Source organism: Squalius cephalus (genome assembly GCF_949319135.1).
Source record: "Squalius cephalus genome assembly, chromosome: 1".
NCBI lineage: Eukaryota > Metazoa > Chordata > Actinopteri > Cypriniformes > Leuciscidae > Squalius > Squalius cephalus.
In genome coordinates, this window is record NC_137122.1 from 55033218 (window position 1) to 55054863 (window position 21646).

The 21646-nt window shown below is 35.7% G+C and overlaps 1 protein-coding gene and 1 long non-coding RNA gene across 2 annotated transcripts in view; both read right to left on the reverse strand.

Moving 5' to 3' along the window:
* Positions 1 to 21646, reverse strand: part of mcrip1 (MAPK regulated corepressor interacting protein 1) — a 362891-nt gene that overhangs the window by 84832 nt on the left and 256413 nt on the right. The gene's annotated exons all lie outside the window — the stretch shown is intronic.
* Positions 6714 to 9045, reverse strand: LOC307155824. Its single transcript, XR_013820589.1, has 4 exons — positions 8972 to 9045; positions 8454 to 8493; positions 7900 to 7973; positions 6714 to 7809 (listed from the first exon to the last, which is right to left on the reverse strand). It is a non-coding gene; the product is annotated as an uncharacterized lncRNA (long non-coding RNA).

A 21646-nucleotide genomic window follows, 5' to 3' on the forward strand; every position in this document is an offset into this window, starting at 1 on the left:
GTCGAAAACATTAAATTGCGTGCATGTTCAGTGAGTGCATTCACACCGCGAGCAGGAGCAGCGCGTGAGCGTCAAGCAGGAGCGTCGCGTGAGCAGCAGTGAAGCGGAGGGTTTCGGCGCCGAGTCTATTTTTGCTGCTCACGCTCAATTAAAGTGAAAGCACACTTTTGATGGACAAAATAAACATGATTTCAAACAAAAAGTACATCAAATGCACATAATTTGCATGTATAGTGTGTTTCAACGAGAACTGGAGTAGGCTATGTCAGAAAAGAAAATGAAGACTAAAAAATATTTATAGAAAATTTAAACTTAAAATCTTAAACATAAATTTAATTAATCAGTTTGGGTAAAAGTGGTGTTTTATATATAAAAAAATAAATAAATTAAAAAAAAATAATAATATTTGTCTGTGCTGTAAAGTTAGAAAAAATTTAATCGGAATCGGCTAAAATCTGCATCGGCAGGTCAAACTCAATGAAAAATCGGAATGCCCTAGAAAATTGTAATCGGTGCATCTCTATAATCTTTCTGATTGGCTGGTATCAAACACCATCACATTATCTGATGTTCACCTAGATGTTTTATTGATTTATTTTAACATTTGACTTAGTATTGTCAATGGGTTCAATAACACATCCTGCAAAAGGGGGGCCTTGGCCAGAACCTAGAGGCATTTGGGGGGCCTTGTCATGGAAAAGTTTGGGAACCCCTGGCCTAGTCCACAAGACAAAATACAAACACAAAATACATTGTGTGTCAATTACCTGGCTGAATGATCCACAACCGTTTTTCTTTTTTTGTAATGATTGTTCATGAGTCCATTGTTTGTCACGGGAATGGGGTGTTTCATTAATATTATTATTAGTGTTTTTGTTGTTATTAATAATTGCTCAAATACCAAATACAAAGTATTTATTCAATTTCCGCGTGTGTGTGTGTGTGAGAGAGAGAGAGAGAGAGAGAGATTATGACTGGTGTTGTTTATTGAAAGTGTTTGTTGCCTTTTTGGACTTGTTGCCTTCCACCTGCATTGTCTCCTCCTCTAATGGATCTACCCTTTTCACCACCTTCTCAGGGCCAGCATCCTCTAACCTGGCCTTTTTAGGGGACTCTCCTCTCAGGGTGAATGAGAGGATGCTTAATTGCTTTTTACCTGACATCTTTGAAAGACAGATGCAATGATTAATGCATCCATGGCCAGGATATAGGCCTAATTATAAAATATGACATGATTTTAAAAGTGACCTATAACATCGACTATGCAATACACTTTAATTTATTTAGTGCTAATAAAATTATATAAAAACATATAAAAAATATATGACAACATATCAGTCATCGTGTGATAACCATGGTGATAACGAAAATATGACAAGGCCTAGACTACTTGTTCTGAGCAGGTGTTGTCAGTGAACAGGCTGTAAAACTGTTGGCTAAATTAGACACTCACGAAAAACTGATGCTAATTATCTGGGAAACATTCTCTAACAGCAGTCAAGTTGTCACTGTTTGTGTCAAACAAGTTGTGAATTTGTTGTAACATTAAAACAGGAGATCATGACTTACTCTGTGCTCAAAGTGATGCTCGGAGCTCCAGTGGTTTCCTCTATGGGTGAACGAAACTTTGAACGAAGACGCTGTAGCAGAATCACGTTAACAATTCCAGGATGTGCTTTTTTTCATTGGTTGTTGCGTTAAATCTTACCCAGATACAATAGTGCTATTTTCTGATTGGCTATTGTGTAGCACCTTTCTTTTTTTTTTTTTTATTGGCTGATAAGTGGCAGGCTCTGCTAGGGGAGACGCGCTTGATTCCTGGCTGCCTGTTCCATAGTGAGATCGGCACGGCCAGAGAAATTTTGGGCGCTGCGGCATAAATAGTTTTTCCGCGTGAGAAATACAATGTGTGGCGGGAGTGCGTGACAAAAGACCGAAATGAGTGACTGTCACGCTCAATGCGTGACACTTGAGAGCCCTGTGAAGGGTGCTTACTTATTAAGAGCAAAGTTTTATTAAGCCTAGTATGTCCTACCCTAGCCTTGTCAATATGTTCTCCTCTTTATTATTTCTTCTGGCTATCCTTCCTGTACCCACATCTTGCTGTATTAGAGATGTCGCCCTGTGTTTCCTGTATCTCAACTGTTCTGCCACTCCTTAAAGCTCCAATATGTAGGAATTTTGTAATAAAATTTCCGAAAATAACTTGCACAGTGTGATATATTTCCTCCAGTTGTGTACTTACAATATCTCAAAAGTCTCCAAAGATTTTTTATTTCAGAGAAATTCCGAATTTAAATAACTGGCCGTCCCGGAAAAGAAATGTCGCGCCTCAGTGACGCAATGTCCGCTCTATCCTTTTTTTCCGGTGTGGACCATGTGATAGGATATTCCACCACCGGATTTTTTTTTTTTTTACAACAACTTTATTGAGTTTTTTTTTTTCTTATCACAACAAACAATAAAGACGTCTGACAAAGAATAAAAAAAGAATAAAATAAAAAATATGACCCACCAAACCGGAATATCACATGGTCAAATGCGGAAGTGGTGGTTAAAGCGTTATAGCCATAGACTGTATGGTTATAGCTGTTATGGATTACGAACTCTTTGGCGAGTATTGAAGTGCCAACAAAACGAAAGCGTCCATATTCGGATACACGCGGAGTCACGGACTGTGTGACAAACGGAGGAATAAAACCCGGATAAATATCGGCAGGCGTTTTCGAGATGGAGAGAGCTGCGCGACAATCTTGGACTTGACAGAGACTGACTGTATTGAGACAGGTAAGACATGCAACTGTCAATAATAGCACTTATAAACAAAGTTATATTGCTCTTTGTACTTCGGTAAGGCTTTTTATCACGTGTGGTGACCGAGATTATGGCAGTACAATTAAATACAATCGGATATGTTGTTAAAAAAATATATTTAGTCATTACTTGCAAATGTTCGTTCAAATTTACTTTTAGATATTGGTTTGAACACGTTAAACAACACGGCATTAACCATAAAAACGTAAAACTGCACAACATAAACCAAACAAATCATTTGACAAATAGCTGTATGTTGTAACGGGATAATATAGCATAACATTTCACGTTCCTTGCAGTTCATTAATTATGATGACATAAAATAATACGATCAGACATACAGGTAATACAAAAACGAAAAAATTACCTCATCCGTGATCATGATTCATTAATTCCATTTAGATACATCGCTAGATGGTGAAAACGCATACAAAACGACATCTCCCATTGTCACCTCCTTCATAGCGTCATCAAGCTTCGCCTTTGTTATTGTTGGAAACTGCGCCCTCTTGTGGTCACATACAAAAGTTACATACCTGAGCTTTAATGATGTTTCGTTTGATTATTCCTTTAGCTTCAGACTTACTGAGTGGAACGCACAAGACCTCCTCCTGCATCTGAGCCTGTTTTGTTAATGCATCCACATCTTCATTTCCCTTAATCAGTCTGTGTGCTGGGATCCACATAAATGTTACCTGCATGTTCATATTTTTAATTCTGTACAATGTTTCATAGATCTCATTTACTATATCTTGCCTGCTGTTAGATGAAAATGACTGCAGTGACATTAATGCAGAGCATGAATCTGTACATAAAATAACTTTTTTAATTTGTAATTCTTCTACCTTCTGTAATGCTGTTACAATTGCCAACATCTCGACTGTATACACTGATAGATGATCTGAAGTCCTTCTCGAAACATGCAATGTAGGAATACTAAAACCAAAACCTGCTTTCCCTGTATTAGGATCATTGGATCCATCTGTATATATTTGGACATACAGTATGTTTTATACACGTTGTGATTGGCCTGACCCAATTTAGGTTTTTGCAGCTCGAAAGTCAATGGAGAGTTGCTAGACTACCCTGGCTGCAAAATACATTTTCTAGGCTATCCGTGTTGGGCTTTACTTTCGGTTTTATTTGCGGTAGTTTGCGCGTTGGCTTGATGAAGAGATTCTCAGCTGATCAGATGTGATGTGATGCGTGTTGCAGAAGCGCGTTATATCTGGCTATAACATGTCATAAAGCCATAAACACGCATGTTTAATTTTTTAGCATTGTTGGGAGGAGTAAAACTTACTAGCTTCTACTATGGGGTTAGAATTGTTGCATTATTCCAAATAAATAGATTGAGATTCACAAACAAATGTAAAGAGAATCACAAAAATGTATCAAATTCACAAATAAATGAAGATCCACAAATAAATGTAAAGAGTTTCACAAAAAAATTATAAAACTCACAAATAAATAAAATGAGATTTGCAAATAAAATAAAAAAATATTTAAAATTGTGTTTTATGTCAAAAACAGCTCCTTAAGGCATTTATTTGTGAACCGCTTTCTGTGCATTTGTAAATCACGCATCTGTGAATTTAGAAACACTTCTAGCGTTGACGTGCAGACAAATCCACAAATAAGTGGACTTCACCCACTGTTTACTCAAGCCAATCAGATAATGGCCACATTGAGCTGACCAATCGTAGCACGCTCTCGCTACAACCAATCACGTTAGGCTTTACACATTAGGCGGAAACACTGAGATCAGTGTTTGCTTTAGTTAGGCTCTTGACCCTTGACTTTCTAATGTTAGATTGTCTTTGACTGCTTTAACTTTGTGTTTATAAAACACATTTATTATAGCATGAAAATCAGAGAGAAAATGTGATCAGGTGTTGTTGGCTATTTATTGATGATGACATAATTTTCATGTAGTGGCCTTATTCACTGATCTCATTAACCCATTTGTGCCCAAATTTTTCTGAATGGTTTCATGCATATAATCCTGTTAATAGTGTCCTATGTGAACATGTTCTGCATTTATTTTCCCCAGGTTTTTTTTTATTTCTTGAAAATCATATTTGAATGTGCGGCAACTATAGTTGCCGGTGGGCAAATATGTTGTATGCACCCCTTCAATGTAAAATATGAATAGGAGGAGAACATTTGGCATTTATCTCAAAATAACTGCTTTCAACAGATCAATCTTTACTCATAAACAAATTTATTATGTATAAAAGTCGAAAAACATTCGATGCAGACCTAAAAAAAACTGCATCTATCTTATAATCTCTTGAATATGAAAACACAACAAACAACAAATCCATTTGCCTTAACCATTGTGCGCTGTTCAGGGTCTTTTTGACCCACATTTCTGACTTTCATTCATGGGGATAACATGGATAATTTGACATGGTTAAGTGTTTTTAAAAGATTTTTGCCCATCTTTTGGAAAATGCAGTTCTAAAAGTAACAAATTATCACTTTAACCAGTAGATGGCTGCAGAGCACCACTATTTGCTATTTGCTTTTTGACTAACTGAAAGACATCTTTTCACAAGTTTTTCCAGTTGTACTCATATCTACATATAATGAAATCACAATTATAATAATAAAAGTTACTTTTTGTACTGAAAAAAAATCTGTTTTTCAGTAATGTTATATATTATGATTAGAATCAAATGAATTTGATCAATGGACAAAATTCATCCTCAAAATCAGAAACAACACAGAACACACAGACAGAAATGAAGTGGCACACTTTAAATTTGTAGAATTATATGAAAAACAGATGTTTGAAATAAATGATAAACTCTAAAAACTCCAACTTTTCTCTTTGTAACATCCTGATCAGGTTTGATTATAATCATAATGAAACATTATTGAAAAACTGATTTTTTTTTTCAGTACAAAAACTGCCAAACTTTGACAAAAAGTAACTTTTATTGTTATAATTGTGATTTCATTATATGTAGATATGAATCTAACTGGAAAAACTTGTGAAAAGATGTCTTTTAGCTTGAAACTTTTAGTACTTTTAGAGCTCTGCAGCCATCTACTGGTTAAAGAGATTTTTTTTTTTTTTACTTTTAAAACTGCATTTTCCAAGATTTGGCCAAAAATCTTACACTAAACCATGTCAAATTATCCATGTTATCCCCATGAATGAAAGTTAATGAAAGGTTTTTTTTTTTCTTTTTTTTTTTCTTTTTGGAGAATTTTTCTTTTCTTTTTTTGAACATTTTGTGGAGTAAAAATGTCCAAATGTAGAGTAAAAACATTAATAAACTGAGTAAAATTACATTTATTTAAAATATATATGTTGTTACAAAACAACATTTTGTTGCCTGGGGTCTCTCAGACCCCAAATAGCCTGACTGTAAACCGAAAACGAACAGCGCACAAGGGTTAAAGTTGTGGAACATAGTGCAGAACAAAGTGCAGCCATAACAGGGCATTGTGTATCAAAAAGTTAAATGAAAATAAATAAATACAAATAAATAGAATGAAGAAAAAAATATATCTATATAGAGATGTCATTTAAAGGGTTAAGTTATGTTTATGCACTAAACAAGACCAATAAACTTGATTTATTAACCTATTAACACAGTACACTGTAAAAATTAAAGGTGCCTGGAGGAACCTTTTGGGGTTCTTCACTTCGCCACACCGGCGGAACCGTCTGTAGATCCTCTAGGCACCCTTTAAAAAGGGGCGGTTCTCTGAGGAACCACACAGGTTTCCTGAGGAACTCTTATATGAAGCAGTGTGGAACCACTTTGGGTGCCTCCAGGAACCAAATTTCTATTTTTATTTTATTTGTATTAAATTAATTTCATGTTGTTACTACGGTTACCATAAACTTCTATTATAATAAACAAACTGAACCAAATACAAAATAAGAATTGTTTATTACATATTTTAGATCCATTTTAATACATACACTTCAATGCACTTGGGGAAAAAAGCAAGTAATAGATTAATATCAATGAATACACAGACAAAAAATTGCATAATACATAAGTAACATGAATAATCAACCATGTGTATACAATAGGCTACACAAGAAAAGACATCTCAACAAAATGCATAGAAACCACATGTTCCATGTAATAAATCAATGTAAAAAATTAAAATTGACTAATTAAAAATGTCCATCTTCACTTAACTTTAAAACATTTGTGTTTCAGTCCGATGGTTAGTCTGACATCACTGTTTCCAAGTCCAAAAGCTCTCTCAGATGCCAAAAAAACAACAACAGTGCTAATATGCACTCATTGTTCTGTAATATTCCTGAAAATTATGATCCTAACCTTTATCTCTATTCCGAAATCTCAGATGGTTTAGCTATTCAGCTATTTTGAATCATAAAATGTTGAAGTCTGGGATGCCGTGAGACTGGAGACTGTAATGTACACTATGGTTTTTGAAAAGCTTAAATGTGTGACTTGAATCAACAGTGCTCATAAATGGTTGTTGAGTATTCTCAATATCTAGAAACAAGATAAAGGAAGTAGAAGTAGAGGCTTCGACCCGGAAACAGTATTCCTTACAACAAGCAGAAAACATTTTCCATTTTAACAGAGTTAAGGTGCAGTAAAATTATCTGTTGTTCTGTGAATGTTCACTGGTGAATTCAGTCATTTCAATAAGAATCCACACGATCAGCAATTTTGAGTGGTGGTTCATACATTACATTGCTACACTGCTGACAATGGTCAATGGACCTTTTTGCCAGTGTAATTTCACGAAATTCACAAATGTGACGCACCTTTACTCACTGCAACATAAAATGCAATCAATTATAAAATCTTCACAAGGGACATGTGAGGTACTTAACGAGTTAGAAAAGTGAAAAGGTGCATCAGCTTCTTTTTTTGTTTGTTTTTCTTCTTTTCTGGTGGATGGTCCAGGCACTTCAATGATTTTCAGGTCTACAGGAGGATTTTTATTCTTGTTCAAACTTCAAACTTGTATTTCAGCTTACCGAGGTCCCTGCAAAGTACAAAATGTACTATTAGTAAGGTTATTAAAGTGATAGTTGTGAAATTTAAATAATTTCCTCAGCCTAGTGACGTTCCAAACCTGTTTGACTTCCTGTCTGTGGAACCCAAAGCAGATCTCAGGCATAATGCAACCCCTGTCACCATTCGCTTTCACTGCATGAAACACAAGCAGAAAAAAATTGTGTAAATCATTCATGTAACCATTCTTATGCACACTTGTCTAGTTTAATTCAATGCAACAATTTATGTAAAAATGGTTAAGCTCCAAAAATGTCCCAGAAAATATCCTAAAAATAATCAATGAATTCACAACTCATGTGTTATGGTTTGTGTTGTAAGTCTTATGAAGCCATTTAATAGCTTTTTCCCTTTTTTGCCGAAAAAGACCAAACTTGAAGTTATAATTCAGGGTTCAAATGTCTTATATTCAAATCCATATGATTAAGGTATAGCCTATAAAACATGCATAGCATTATTGGCTCCAAACCTGTGATATTACATGATGTAACATGAATGAGATTTGAGATTTTCAGAGAATAACTGATTAAAACACAAGTACACAGTCAAACAATACAATTGCACACAGAGAAAGTTCATAGTAATAAAGTACTTGCATGTGGTGCAGGTACTTACTGTAATTCAATGTTGCCACTGAAACATTGTACTGGTTGTTCTGGGGAAACAAAATAACAAAGCTGGTTATTCACTACACAATATTTATTGACCACTAAATGGATTCAAAATGGTATGTGAGAGAATGAGGGCACCTGTATTAAGTAAAGTTAGGCTAAACAAAAACAGACCAAACTATATTAACCTGCTTTTGTTATTCATAACAAACGCCAATAAAGACAGCAGGAATCAGCTAAATTAGTTAGGCTGTATATCAGCAATTTGAAGACACAGTTGTACAGAATATGTTGAATTGAATGACTAAATTTAAATCAATCTAAGACAATAAGTAAATAGTTTCCATTTGTTCATTAGATCAACGTAGTTAGCATCGCGGCTAAAACCTTCATACCAGATACTGTACAATAAACGAGTGGTAAACACTGTAAAAACGTAGTAATGTATAATACATTTAGTTTATATATATGTGTGTTTGAATATATAGTGAGTATTTATATTTCTTTGGCGAGTTTACAAACCTTGTAACGGAGAGCCGGAACAAACAGCGGAAGCTTTGATGAGGAGAGCCGTTACTTTCAAAGTCGATGACGTCGTCGATCAGCTGAGCTTTGTTGCGCGCGAGCAGCGCGAGCATCACTGAAGCGACGACAGCAGAGGAATAGCAGCAGTTTCGTGACTGAATAAAACCTTTATCCTCCTGGTTCTTCTTCTTCAAATAATCATTTATGAAGAAGTAAAAAATATTATTTTATTACTATTATTTATTCAACAATAATTAATGAATTTTTATTATTAATATTATTATTATTTAGTGTTGTTGTTTAAGGTTTAAATTAATCAATAAAACAGGCCTATAGCTACTAAATAAATGTAAGCTACCCAGGTGAAAAAGACGTAGGCTACTGTTAAATGTATTAAAATGCATTAAAGTAGGTTATATTTGTATTGAAGGCCTACTAAAAACACACTGAAGTACATTTTTAATAGTAGCCTACGTATTTTTCACCTGGGTATGTATACTGAATCAAACTTAAGTAATAATTGGATAATAATAATATCATTCTGGCCTCACTGAACCATTGGGTTCCTCCAGATGCTGGCTTTAACATAAGAGATCCTCCAGGAACCACTTAAATGTTAAAAGATCTTCCAATAACCCTTTTATCACATTCAAGTTCCTGTATTTTCCCCCAAAGCACTTCGAGGTCTCATGGTAATGAAAAGGTGACTCCAGAACCTCTGAACTAAATACAAAGTGCTTAAAGGATCCCATAAGTTCCAGCAAGAACCTCAAATATGGTCAATGCTCCTCCAGTAACCCTACTATAGGAGAAAGAGCTTTGAGGCACTTAAATTACATTTTTAAGTTCCTTGAGTATCCGACAGGATATTTGAGGCTCCTTTAGTTTTTACAGTGTATACCCCATTTTCCCATGATATATGTACTTACAAGGCATTTGCCCACCGGCAACTATAGTTGCCGCTTGGACTTTTGACTAAGTATACAAAAAACTATAGATCTCTTGTAAGATTTGTTTTGTTTGGCTGATTCTAGAGACCTTCATGATTATGTAGATATATATATGTCAACAAAAAATACTTATTAGTAACATGAAAATGACCTTTCTTTGGGAGGGTTTGCCTTCGCCCTGCTTCCTGGAAATAGGGGTAGGAAGTTGACAGCCTCATGTGACAGGGAGGAAGTGAATACCTTTTTTTTTTTCTTGAAATCCTTTATTTGGTTGTTTGCTTGCATTCCATTGAGAAATAAAACATGGACAACATCTAGAAAAATATTTACAAAAGGAAAATGACAACTATGTTCTGCGGCAACTATAGTTGCCGGTGGGCTTAAATGGGTTAAGAGTCTTTATCTTTCATTATATGAGGAATGTTTAATGCTAATATATTTCACATTTTTGAGTATAACAGCTCTGTAAAACTAGTGTACGGGAGCCAGCAGTGACAAACAGATAATCTGAAGAACTTTAAAAACATATGGTGTACAAAAAAAGTTTTGAACTATTGTATGTTTTAGGTCAACACAGACATGAAGAATCAGCGTATGAATCTCAACAACGGTGACAATCAACAAAATAATCAGATAAAACTCTGAACATCACAAAACAAGCTACTAAAAAGTTGCAACAAAACAACAGCAAAAATAAAAGCAGATAATAATAATAAAAGAAAATACTAAGGCAATTCAGCATAATTTATTCATGCTGCAATGCATGCTGGGAGATATTGATGAGTTTTGATTGATGGCTCCCATCATGCACTGCACTTTTATCATAACCATTGTTGAGATTCATATGCTGATTCTTGATGTCTGTGTGTGTCTGAAAGATATAGCAGTTCAAACCTTTATTGTGCACAATGTTTTTAAAATTCTTCAGATTATCACATCACTGATGGATCACATGCTATAGAATCATAGGGCTATTATAATAAATAATGTAAAATTAATGACCCATAAAATCAAATATAAGCCTCTATATGAGCTCAGTGAATCAGGCCACTACATGATGACTATGTCATCATCAATTGTAAACACATAACCAACATCACCTGATTCATTTCTCTCTGATTTTCCTGCCATAACCAATGTGCTTTATAAACACAGCAGCCAGCAAAACATTAATATCAGAAAGTCAAGAGCCCAACTAAAGCAAACACTGATAAATGAAAATGAAATATAAATGAAACAATACACCATCAACATCTAAACCTCTGTTAATTCTCTAACAGAACTGTAGATGTCTGACAGAAATAAAGTCAGTCTGGTTAGCAGAGGTGTATAGTCCAGGGGTCAGAAAGTAGAAGTCCTGCCATATGTTTATTCCACCCATGAACTCAGCCAGCTGATTTCACTAATTAGTTCTCCTGTCTGAATTAGCAAATCCAGGTGATTGGAACAAAATACTGAGGAGGACTTTTACTTTCTCTGGCCACATGTCAGACAAGATCAAAAGAAATAAACCAGAACTGGACCTTATCTGAGCCCCAAAACCTGTGTATATTAAATATGGAGTCATCTCAGCCTTAATAAGCCTGTTAACAAGCAGAATCACTAAAGGAAAGAAGAGAACAGAAAAAGAGACGAGCAGAAACACAAGAACTACAACTGACTTCAGGCACAGCCTTAGATGAAATCAACTGAGGAGAAAAGAAGACATTAAATCTGTGAAGATCTCAGCAGAGGAGGATTAAACAACTCAATTTCCACTTGGGTAATTGTGTCTAACTGAGCTGAAGCATGTGCTGACTTGAGTGAACAATATTGAATGCTAGTGCTTTCTAAATGACAACATGGTGTAGGCAATGAGAAATGAAGGGATTTGTGTGTAGAGTTTTGCAGTGACAGTTTAACAAATCTGACTTATGTGTCAAAACAGGGGAATACGCTCCGTGCACAATATGGCGACCGTTGACGTTCAAACTTGAGTGTGTGGGCCAGTACTTCCGGTGAAGACTTCCGGTGATCTGACAGCGAGAGCAAGAGACAACATCACCAGAGAGATAATTTTTCACAATGAGTGTTTTTATAGGATTCAAGAGAGGCGACTTGCCTTTCAGAGGGTGACAGCCTCAGCACTTCATTGTTGTGTGCCGTTATGTACCGTTTTCGTATCATTTTTATCTGTAATACAGACTCCGACCGTTTAACTAAACCAGGTTTGTGACAACTAACCTGTGGCACCTTTAGATGTTTAGTTTTTTTCTCCATATTTAGCATGATTAAGCAGCATATTAAGAGCAGTTCATAATAAACAATGTTATAATTTGAAAAATAATTTAGAGATGAAGGGAAGATTACCAGTTAACTTTATTTTGTGCTCATGATGAGAGTTTTGCTTATTAGATTATGTATGTTGTTTGTTTTTAGTAGTTTATTACTTTGAGTAAAATATAAAAATGGCCCATTCTTTTCTTAAGAGGTAAACCTGCACTTCCAGAATGTTTTCTCAGTCCCAAGGCCTTCTATGTGCCAGAAACATAGGTGCACTGTTAGACTTTTCTGTAATTTCTACAGTTATTTACTTTAAATCCCCCAGTATTATACTGCTATTTCTCTTTACAGTAAATTACTGTGATTCCCATTGCATCATGGGAATTTTCTGTGACGTCTAACACCATATACAGAGACTTACTGTATTTTTTAAATTTGCTGTATACTACTGTATTTGTCTAACACCACATACAGAGACTTACTGTATTTTTTAAATTTGCTGTATACTACTGTATTTGTCTAACACCACATACAGAGACTTACTGTATTTTTTAAATTTGCTGTATACTACTGTATTTGTCTAACACCATATACAGAGACTTACTGTATTTTTTAAATTTGCTGTATACTACTGTATTTGTCTAACACCACATACAGAGACTTACTGTATTTTTTAAATTTGCTGTATACTACTGTATTTGACGTAACGGCCTCTCTGGCTGGCACCATTCCATCGTGCTTTTTATTTCCTAATTTTTGCTTTACACCACGTGTCTACAACGCTATAATAACCAGAGGCTGTATATTGGACACATTGAAGCGACCACCGGACCATTAATGCAAACCTGTTTGTCCCTTGTCAGAAATAGCGCGAGCGCTTGGACTCGGAGTACCGTAAGTCAGAAATATAAGCAGATGGGAGTTTTACTTACTCAAACATATTCTGAGGGCAGAAAGGAAAATGACTGGTTTACAGCTTCAACCAATGAAACTGAAGCAAGGGCGGGGTTTAGACGTTTGAATTTGAGATGCGCTGCGGAGGGATTCTTGAGGAATAGTCGGGAAAAAAAGACAGATGTTTGTGGGAGAACGCATTTATTGCAAGGTAAGTGAATTTACTACACTGTTAAAAATGTTCGTAATTTTAACAGTAAAAAACTGTAAAAAAGCAACGGAAAAAAAATGTTAATTCCTTAACGGTATGTACCCTTACTATATACAGTGAAAAACTGTAATAGCTCTCACGGAACATTTCATGTAATTGTACATTAATATACTGTTAAATGTACGGATTTTGGAAGTACACTGTAAAAAAAAAACTTACCGTTGCATTTACCGTACCTTACCGTAAAAAATACGGTAGCAAATGTTTACTAATTTTACAAAGTTTTACATCATCGAACTAAAAATTACGGTGAAAAACTGCCAGCTGGTTGCCAGTACTTTACCGTAAAAAATACGGTATAAATATTTATGTTTTACGGCATTGAACTAAAGTTTACGGTAAAAAACTGGCAGCTGGTTGAAAGCGATTTACCGTAAAAAATACGGTAGTAATATTTTAGGTTTTACGGCAGTGATCTAAATATTACGGAAAAAAACTGGCAGCTGTGGTTGCCAGTACTTTACCGTAAAACATACGGTAGAATTGTTTTTGCTTTTACGGCACTGAACTAAAGTTTATACGGTAAAATACGGTAGTAATATTTTAGGTTTTATGGCATTGAACATTGAACTGAACTTTTATATAAAAAATAAAAAATAAAAACCTGCCAGCTGTGGTTTCCTGTAATCTAATTATTGAGAATTACCAGAGGTTTAGACGTTGATGTTTTATTGAAAATGATAAAGTTTGAAGTTACCATTATGGAGATGAGTGTTTGCTTTAGTTGGGCTCTCTGACTTTTTAACTTTAGATTTACTCTGACTGCCTTAACTGTGTGGTTATAAAACACAAATGTTATGGCATGAAAATCAGAGAGAAAATGTGACCAGGTGATGATGGCAGGTTAATGATGAGATAATCGTCATATTGTGGCCTGATTCACTGACCTCATAAAGAGTCTTATCTCTCACTTTGAGCGAAGTGATAATATTGATTATAATATTAAAAATAAATATTTCATATTATTGAGTATAATATTTCTGCAAATGAGCAACAGATAATCTGAAAAACTTTAAAAATACATAGTGTAGAAAATAGGTTTTGAACTATTGCGTGATTTAAACCAACACAGACATCAAGATTCAGCGTATGAATCTCAACAACGGTGACAATCAACACAATAATCAGATAAAACTCTGAACATCACAAAACAAGCTACTAAAAAGCTGCAACAAAAACAACATCAAAAATAAAAGCAGATATAATAATAAAAGAAAATACTAAGGCAATTCAGCATAATGTAGGGGAGAGCGGGGCACAACCTAACGCTTTTTGACTTTCTCAGTTTGTGTAAATCTACTTATGGTTCAGAGTATTTATTTTTTTCCCACATTAATTTCCCACATGTCTAGTACAATTATGTGTTTTTGTTTTATTAATACAGTATATACTTTTTTCTTGATATACCCTGAAAGAATGGAAGTGAAATGTGACAACATGCCCCATAGGTGGGGTACATTGTAACATGTGTGGGGCACATTGTAACATGACATATGGCAGCTTAAAATGTTATCTGATCTAATAAAAAAAAATATACAAAACAAACTAAAATATTTTCTAAATAAAATACAATTAAAAAACTTTTTCATATAAAATAATGGCAATTTTTAATAATTAAATAGAAACTCATTTTTGAGTTTTTACTATGAACACATGAAAACACAACATAGTTCAAAACAAATACATAATTAGTAATTTCTGGACATTGACTCTCAGTCTTTATTCACCTTTTTCTCACGTTTTCTCAATAAAATTAATAAAAGTATAGAATATAATAGCATATTTCTAATAGGGGCACATTGTAACGCAGTGTTACAACATGCCCCCGCCTGCACAACTGGGATTTAAACCCGGCTAGTGTCTTCTGCTAGTTAGCGAAACATTAAAGAACTATCTCAACTGTTAAATAACATCTTCCCAGATAGCAACATTGTTTCGGCCCGGATCCGGCCCACATCTGGCACTTGTGGAATACGGATCTGGCCCACATGCAGCATGGAATTACGGCACTTGTGTGGCCCACTCCTGTTTGCCAGATCTGGGCCACAAGCAGGCCATAGCAATGCCACATGTCAGCCAAGAGCAAAGAAATAAACCAGAACTGGACCTTATCTGAGTCAAAAAATCTGTGTATATTAAATATGGAGTCATTTCAGCCTTAATAAGCCTGTTAACAAGCAGAATCACTGAAGGAAAGAAGAGAACAGAAAAAGAGACGAGCAGAAACACAAGAACTACAACTGACTTCAGACACAGCCTGAGATGAAATCAACTGAAGAGAAAAGAAGACATTAAATCTGTGAAGATCTCAGCAGAGGAGGATTAAACAACTCCACAAACAGCATTACCAGCTTCACTTATTACTAACCAGACTGACTTTTTAGATTTTAGTTTTTATTGAGATTTAACAGAGGTTTAACTCTAATGTGTTTAATTTAAAGTCACCATAAGAGTGATTAGTGTTTCCATTAGTTGGGCCTTTAACTCGTAATATATCTTTTTATAATGTATTTTTTGGCCGCTGTGACAGTGTGTTTGTTAAACACATTTGCAGCAGCAAAGAAAGCTAAAGTGAAATGAGATCAGGTGATGATGGTTACCTGTTGATGGATTTATAATCATCATGAAATAACCTGATTCACTGATGTCTTTGGAATCTAACAATTGTGTTGATCCATTAATACTTTCACATCACAAACCCTGTGTTACTGCAGAATGAGTTCAGCAATATTATAGCAATCAGTTTAAAGCTTTTAACAATCATGAGATCAAAAGATTAGCTTATGTTGACACACACAGATATCAACAATCAGCGTATGAATCTCAACAATGGTGACAATCAAAAATATTTAGATGAACATTAATTCAGAACATCACTGAAAAGCTACTAATTCACAACAAAAACATCAGCAAAAAATAAAAGCAAATATTTAGAATCAAACAAAATTATAGGACAATTCAGCTGCATAATTTATTCATGTTGCAATGCATGCTGGGAATTTTGCAGTATGCTGGTACCCAGCATGCATTGCATAAAAGTACTTTTGATTGTCACCATTGTTGAGAGTCATGCGCTGATTGTTGATGTCTGTGTGTGTCATATTAGACTGACTTTTTGTGCTCATGTTTGATAAAGTCTTCTAACTTCTTGTTATTATATTGCTGGATCTCATTCTGCAGTAACACGGGGTTTGTGTTGTGACAATATTAATGGATCAACACAATTGTTAGATTCCAAAAACATCAGTGAAAAAGGTTATTTCATGATGAATATAAAATCATCAACAGGTAACCATTATCACCTGATCTCATTTCTCTGTAGCTTTCTTTGCTGCTGCAAATGTGTTTGACAAACACACTGTCACAACATCCAAAAAAGACATAAGTTATACTAAGAGTTAAGAGCCCAACTAATGGAAACACTAATCACTCTTATGGTAACTTTAAATTAAACACATTAGAGTTAAACCTCTGTTAAATCTCAAGAAAAAAATAAAAAATACAAAGTCAGTCTGGTTAGTAATAAGTGAAGCTGGTAATGCTGTTTGTGGAGTTGTTTAATCCTCCTCTGCTGAGATCTTCACAGATTTAATGTCTTCTTTTCTCTTCAGTTGATTTCATCTCAGGCTGTGTCTGAAGTCAGTTGTAGTTCTTGTGTTTCTGCTCGTCTCTTTTTCTGTTCTCTTCTTTCCTTCAGTGATTCTGCTTGTTAACAGGCTTATTAAGGCTGAGATGACTCCATATTTAATATACACAGACTTTGTGGCTCAGATAAGGTCCAGGTCTGGTTTATTTCTTTACTCTTGGCTGACATGTGGCATTGCTATGGCCTGCTTGTGGCCCAGATCTGGCAAACAGGAGTGGGCCACACAAGTGCCGTAATTCCATGCTGCATGTGGGCCAGATCCGCATTCCACAAGTGCCAGATGTGGGCCGGATCTGGGCCGACACAATGTTGCTATGTGGGTTGGAGATTCAAATAATATCAGATTTGTCTTATTTTAAATAAACACAAAAAATAGAGATGAAAAATTAACTTAAGTAAGAAATTTACTTTTGCTATGGTTTAATAAATGTCTATGGATATCTTCCAAAAAAAAAAAAAATTTTGGCGGATTTTTTTTTTCTTTATAGTGTTGATATGGCAACTAGTAAATAAACAAAGTTCCGTCATCCAAGCATGTGCGGAAGTATTTAAAACAAGCGTGTTACAACTAGCCCCGCGCTCCCCTATTCCTGCTGCAATGCATTCTTGGAGATACTGATGAGTTTTGATTGGAGGCTCAATTAGGGCTGGGCGATTTAAATCGCGATATGGTTATGCGCATCTCGTCAGTAAAGCCGGTTCCTTGATTAGTAGTAAATCACCATCACCTGCTTTCAGATGAAGCGGCATTTAGGGCTGAGGAGATAATTAAGTGATTAATTTAGTGATGATTGAGCATTATTGAAGACACCTGATGTTAACAAGCAGAATCACTGAAGAAGAAAATCACAAATTGTAAGTTACCATTAAGGTGATGGGTGTTTGCTTTAGTTGGGCTCTAGACCATTACTTTAATATTTACTGTTGTTTGTCTGCTGTTATTAATTTATAACAGTTAAATGAACAAAGTAAAATGTTATCTTATAGTGTTGGTTATGTTTTGAAATAATCATGCTGTGATCTGAAAACAGAAACTTATTGAGATAGTTTGGTTTAACTTGTTACCAGCAGCTTTGTGATTCTTCAACCTATAATTATCAGTACTTTACTTATAATGCAAAATATTTAATAAACATTGTTCTGATCAAAAGACATTCAGATACATTCATTTAAAACACAGACATCAATAATCAGCCTGTGAATCTCAACAATGGTAACAATAATAAAGCATGTTGCAGTGGCTGCCACCAATCACAACTCATTAATGGTGGCATCATGCATTGCGGTATGAATAAATTATGATCTGAATTGTCTATGTAATTTACTTTTCCTAATTGAATATTCTGCTCCTCACCATTGTTGAGATGCATAGACTGAATCTTGAAACCTGTGTGTGCCTAAAAGAATGTTTTTTTTTTTTTAAACAACTTTTAAGAAATCCTTTATATTATATCAAAAATTCTGGGCATATATGCAGATTCACTAACCAACAACATAAATCGAAAGTCAGAAAGCAGAATTTTAATGAGTTCAGTGACATCTGTGTGTGCCATCATTGATTCACAACTGCCATCACACGATTCATTTTCTCTCTGATTTCCTAGCCATAATCAACATGTCTTATAAACACAGAGTTACAGCAGGCAGAGAAAAACTAAAGTTAGAAAGTCAAGGGTCAAGACCCCAACTAAAGCAGTCACTGATCTCCATCATGGTGACTTCAAATGAAACAATAAATCATCAACATCTAAACCTCTGTTAATTCTCAAACAGAACTGTAGGCGTCTGACAGAAATAAAGTCAGTCTGGTTAGTAATAAGTGAAGCTGGTAATGCTGTTTGTGGAGTTGTTTAATCCTCCTCTGCTGAGATCTTCACTGATTTAATGTTTTTTATCTTCAGTTGATTTCATCTAAGGCTGTGGCTGAAGTCAGTTGTAGTTCTTGTGTTTCTGCTCTTCTCTTTTTTCTGTTCCTGTTGTTTCTCTAAATGGACATTCCCAGAATTCCCTGTGTGACACTTCACATTTGATGCTATTTCATTTAAATAATTATGTTTCTTCTTGGTTTTTGTTATCAGTTTTATACATTTGGGGTTTATATTACATCATATATTGTTTAATGAATGTTTATGGCATTATTTGGAGTCATGTGTGTATGTCACCATGATGGTGTTTTGTGTTTGTGTGTATGACACTGTGCACCTTCTCAATATTACCATGTACCTCAGTTTGTGAAAAACTAATGGTATACTTAAATCATCGTGTTTTTTTTTTTGTTTTTTTTTTTGCCACTTGTGTTATTATGATGGTTATCAGTATATTGCAAAGATATAAAGCAGACTTTAATACTTCAGTGAAATTTAATGATAACATTTATCGGTTTATGTAATATAATGGTTGTCCCGTGAAAACTAAAAGGTTCCTACTGTATTTTTTATGGTAAAGCACTGGGAACCTCAGCTGATGTTTTTTTTTTACCACACATTTAAATCCTGCTGAAGGTTTATTTATTTATTTTTTCAAAGTAAGGTTGCTACCATATTTTTTACGGTAAAATACTGGCAACCAAGCTAACGTTTTTTACCGTAAATTTCACAGGTTTTTTTTTACATTGTGTTTTTTTGCCCGTAAATTTAAATCCCGTAAAACATAAAAGGTTGCTACCTTATTTTTTACGGTAAAATACTGGCAACCACAGCTGCCGGTTTTTTACCGTAAATTTCACGGGTTTTTTTTAACAGTGTACTATATTTTGTTACAATTCAACATCCTCTAAAGTTTACTAAGATAATAAGAGAACATTTAAAAATGCACAGGACTAATACATACAACCGGCGTATCGTCATAGAACGTCTCTGAAAAGGTTCACGCCCACTTTTAGGGGAAAACAAACCGGCGAGCGCCATACACAGTATTGGATTGAAGACGTGTACTAACCCTTACAAACATGTAATTTGTATTTAAACATTTTTTTTCACACAGTAGGCTACTCCTATTATGTATTTGTATTTAATTAAATTTTTCCACATAGTATTTTGTATTTTTATTTTATTTACATTTCCATGTATTGATGCCCATCTCTGCCTGCCATCATCATCAATATCTTGCTGTTATGGAAATATGAATTACGGATGATGCTATCAAAAGCTAAATCAGGCTAGTTGTATGGCTGGACAGAAAAGTGCACTCAGTAGCCACTCTAAATATAAAGACATAATATTATACATTTAAAGATGTTTAACGTTACTTCTTAAAACCTAAGTAAAATTATTCACTGGCTACCTGGTGACTCGATGAAGTACGAGTAAATTGTGACCAGGAGATGGGGACGTTATTCCCTTTTTCTTTTAACCTACCACCCCGAGGAGCTGACCACACCCATCAATAAAGTTCAGAGGCTTGTCAAGTGAATTTAAAAAGGATTTATTGAAGTCTCAATAGTTAAAATGTCTCTTAAAGCAAGGCAACTGTCTTCTACTACGGTGTAGCTCTGGAAGCAGAACAACTGCTTTTCTCCCCGTCGTGTCTCCAAGCCCGGCTTAGGTCCGAAGTTCCTCCACGCTCCCCCACTTAGGGGGTGCTGCCACCCAGCTGAATTAGTCCCTCCCACAGCAGGTAACTAGCAGTATGGGGTCACCGGCTTGCTCCCTGACCCTCGGCTGACCGCTTAGACTGCCACGGCCCCGTCAACGAAGCCTGGGGGAAATCCACAGCAAACGTAGAATACTCTTTGAAACAGAAGAAAACACTGCAACACACCAAGGTTCAAGTGAGGTCTCACCACAATCTTCACACCAATAATAAGCAGGCGGTCGACTCGGAACAATGACAGGCAGGCGGCACCGGCAACACTGAGGTGGACTATTCCATTATTTGCATGCCAGGGAGAAGACGAAACTGGATGATAGATTTACAGTTGCATGGCTGGAGCAGAGGGCTGGGATCCTTAAACTGCAATGCAGACTGATGATAACGAGACACAAGGTAGAATATTACAGTAGGGCTGGTGGGTCACATCAGCAATGCACACCCAATCTGGAAGCCAGTAGTATAGCACAATGAGGCAATTAAGTCGTTGGCTACCGCACTAACAAGACGGCAGTATGCACATCCAGTATGGAAGTCAATAGAACAGTGCAATGGGACAGGTGACTCGTTGGCTACAGCACTAGCAAGACAGCAGTATGCACATCCGGTATGGAAGTCAATAGAACAGTGCAATGGGGCAGGTGACTCGTTGTCTACAGCACTAGCAAGACAGCAGTATGCACATCCAGTATGGAAGTCAATAGAACAGTGCAAATGAGGCAGGTGACTCGTTGACTACAGCACTAGCAAGACAGCCGTATGCACATCCAGTATGGAAGTCAATAGAACAGTGCAATAGGGCAGGTGACTCGTTGTCTACAGCACTAGCAAGACAGCAGTATGCACATCCAGTATGGAAGTCAATAGAACAGTGCAAATGGGGCAGGTGACTCGTTGTCTACAGCACTAGCAAGACAGCAGTATGTACATCCAGTATGGAAGTCAATAGAACAGTGCAAATGGGGCAGGTGACTCGTTGACTACAGCACTAGCAAGACAGCAGTATGCACATCCAGTATTGAAGTCAATAGAACAGTGCAATGGGGCAGGTGACTCGTTGT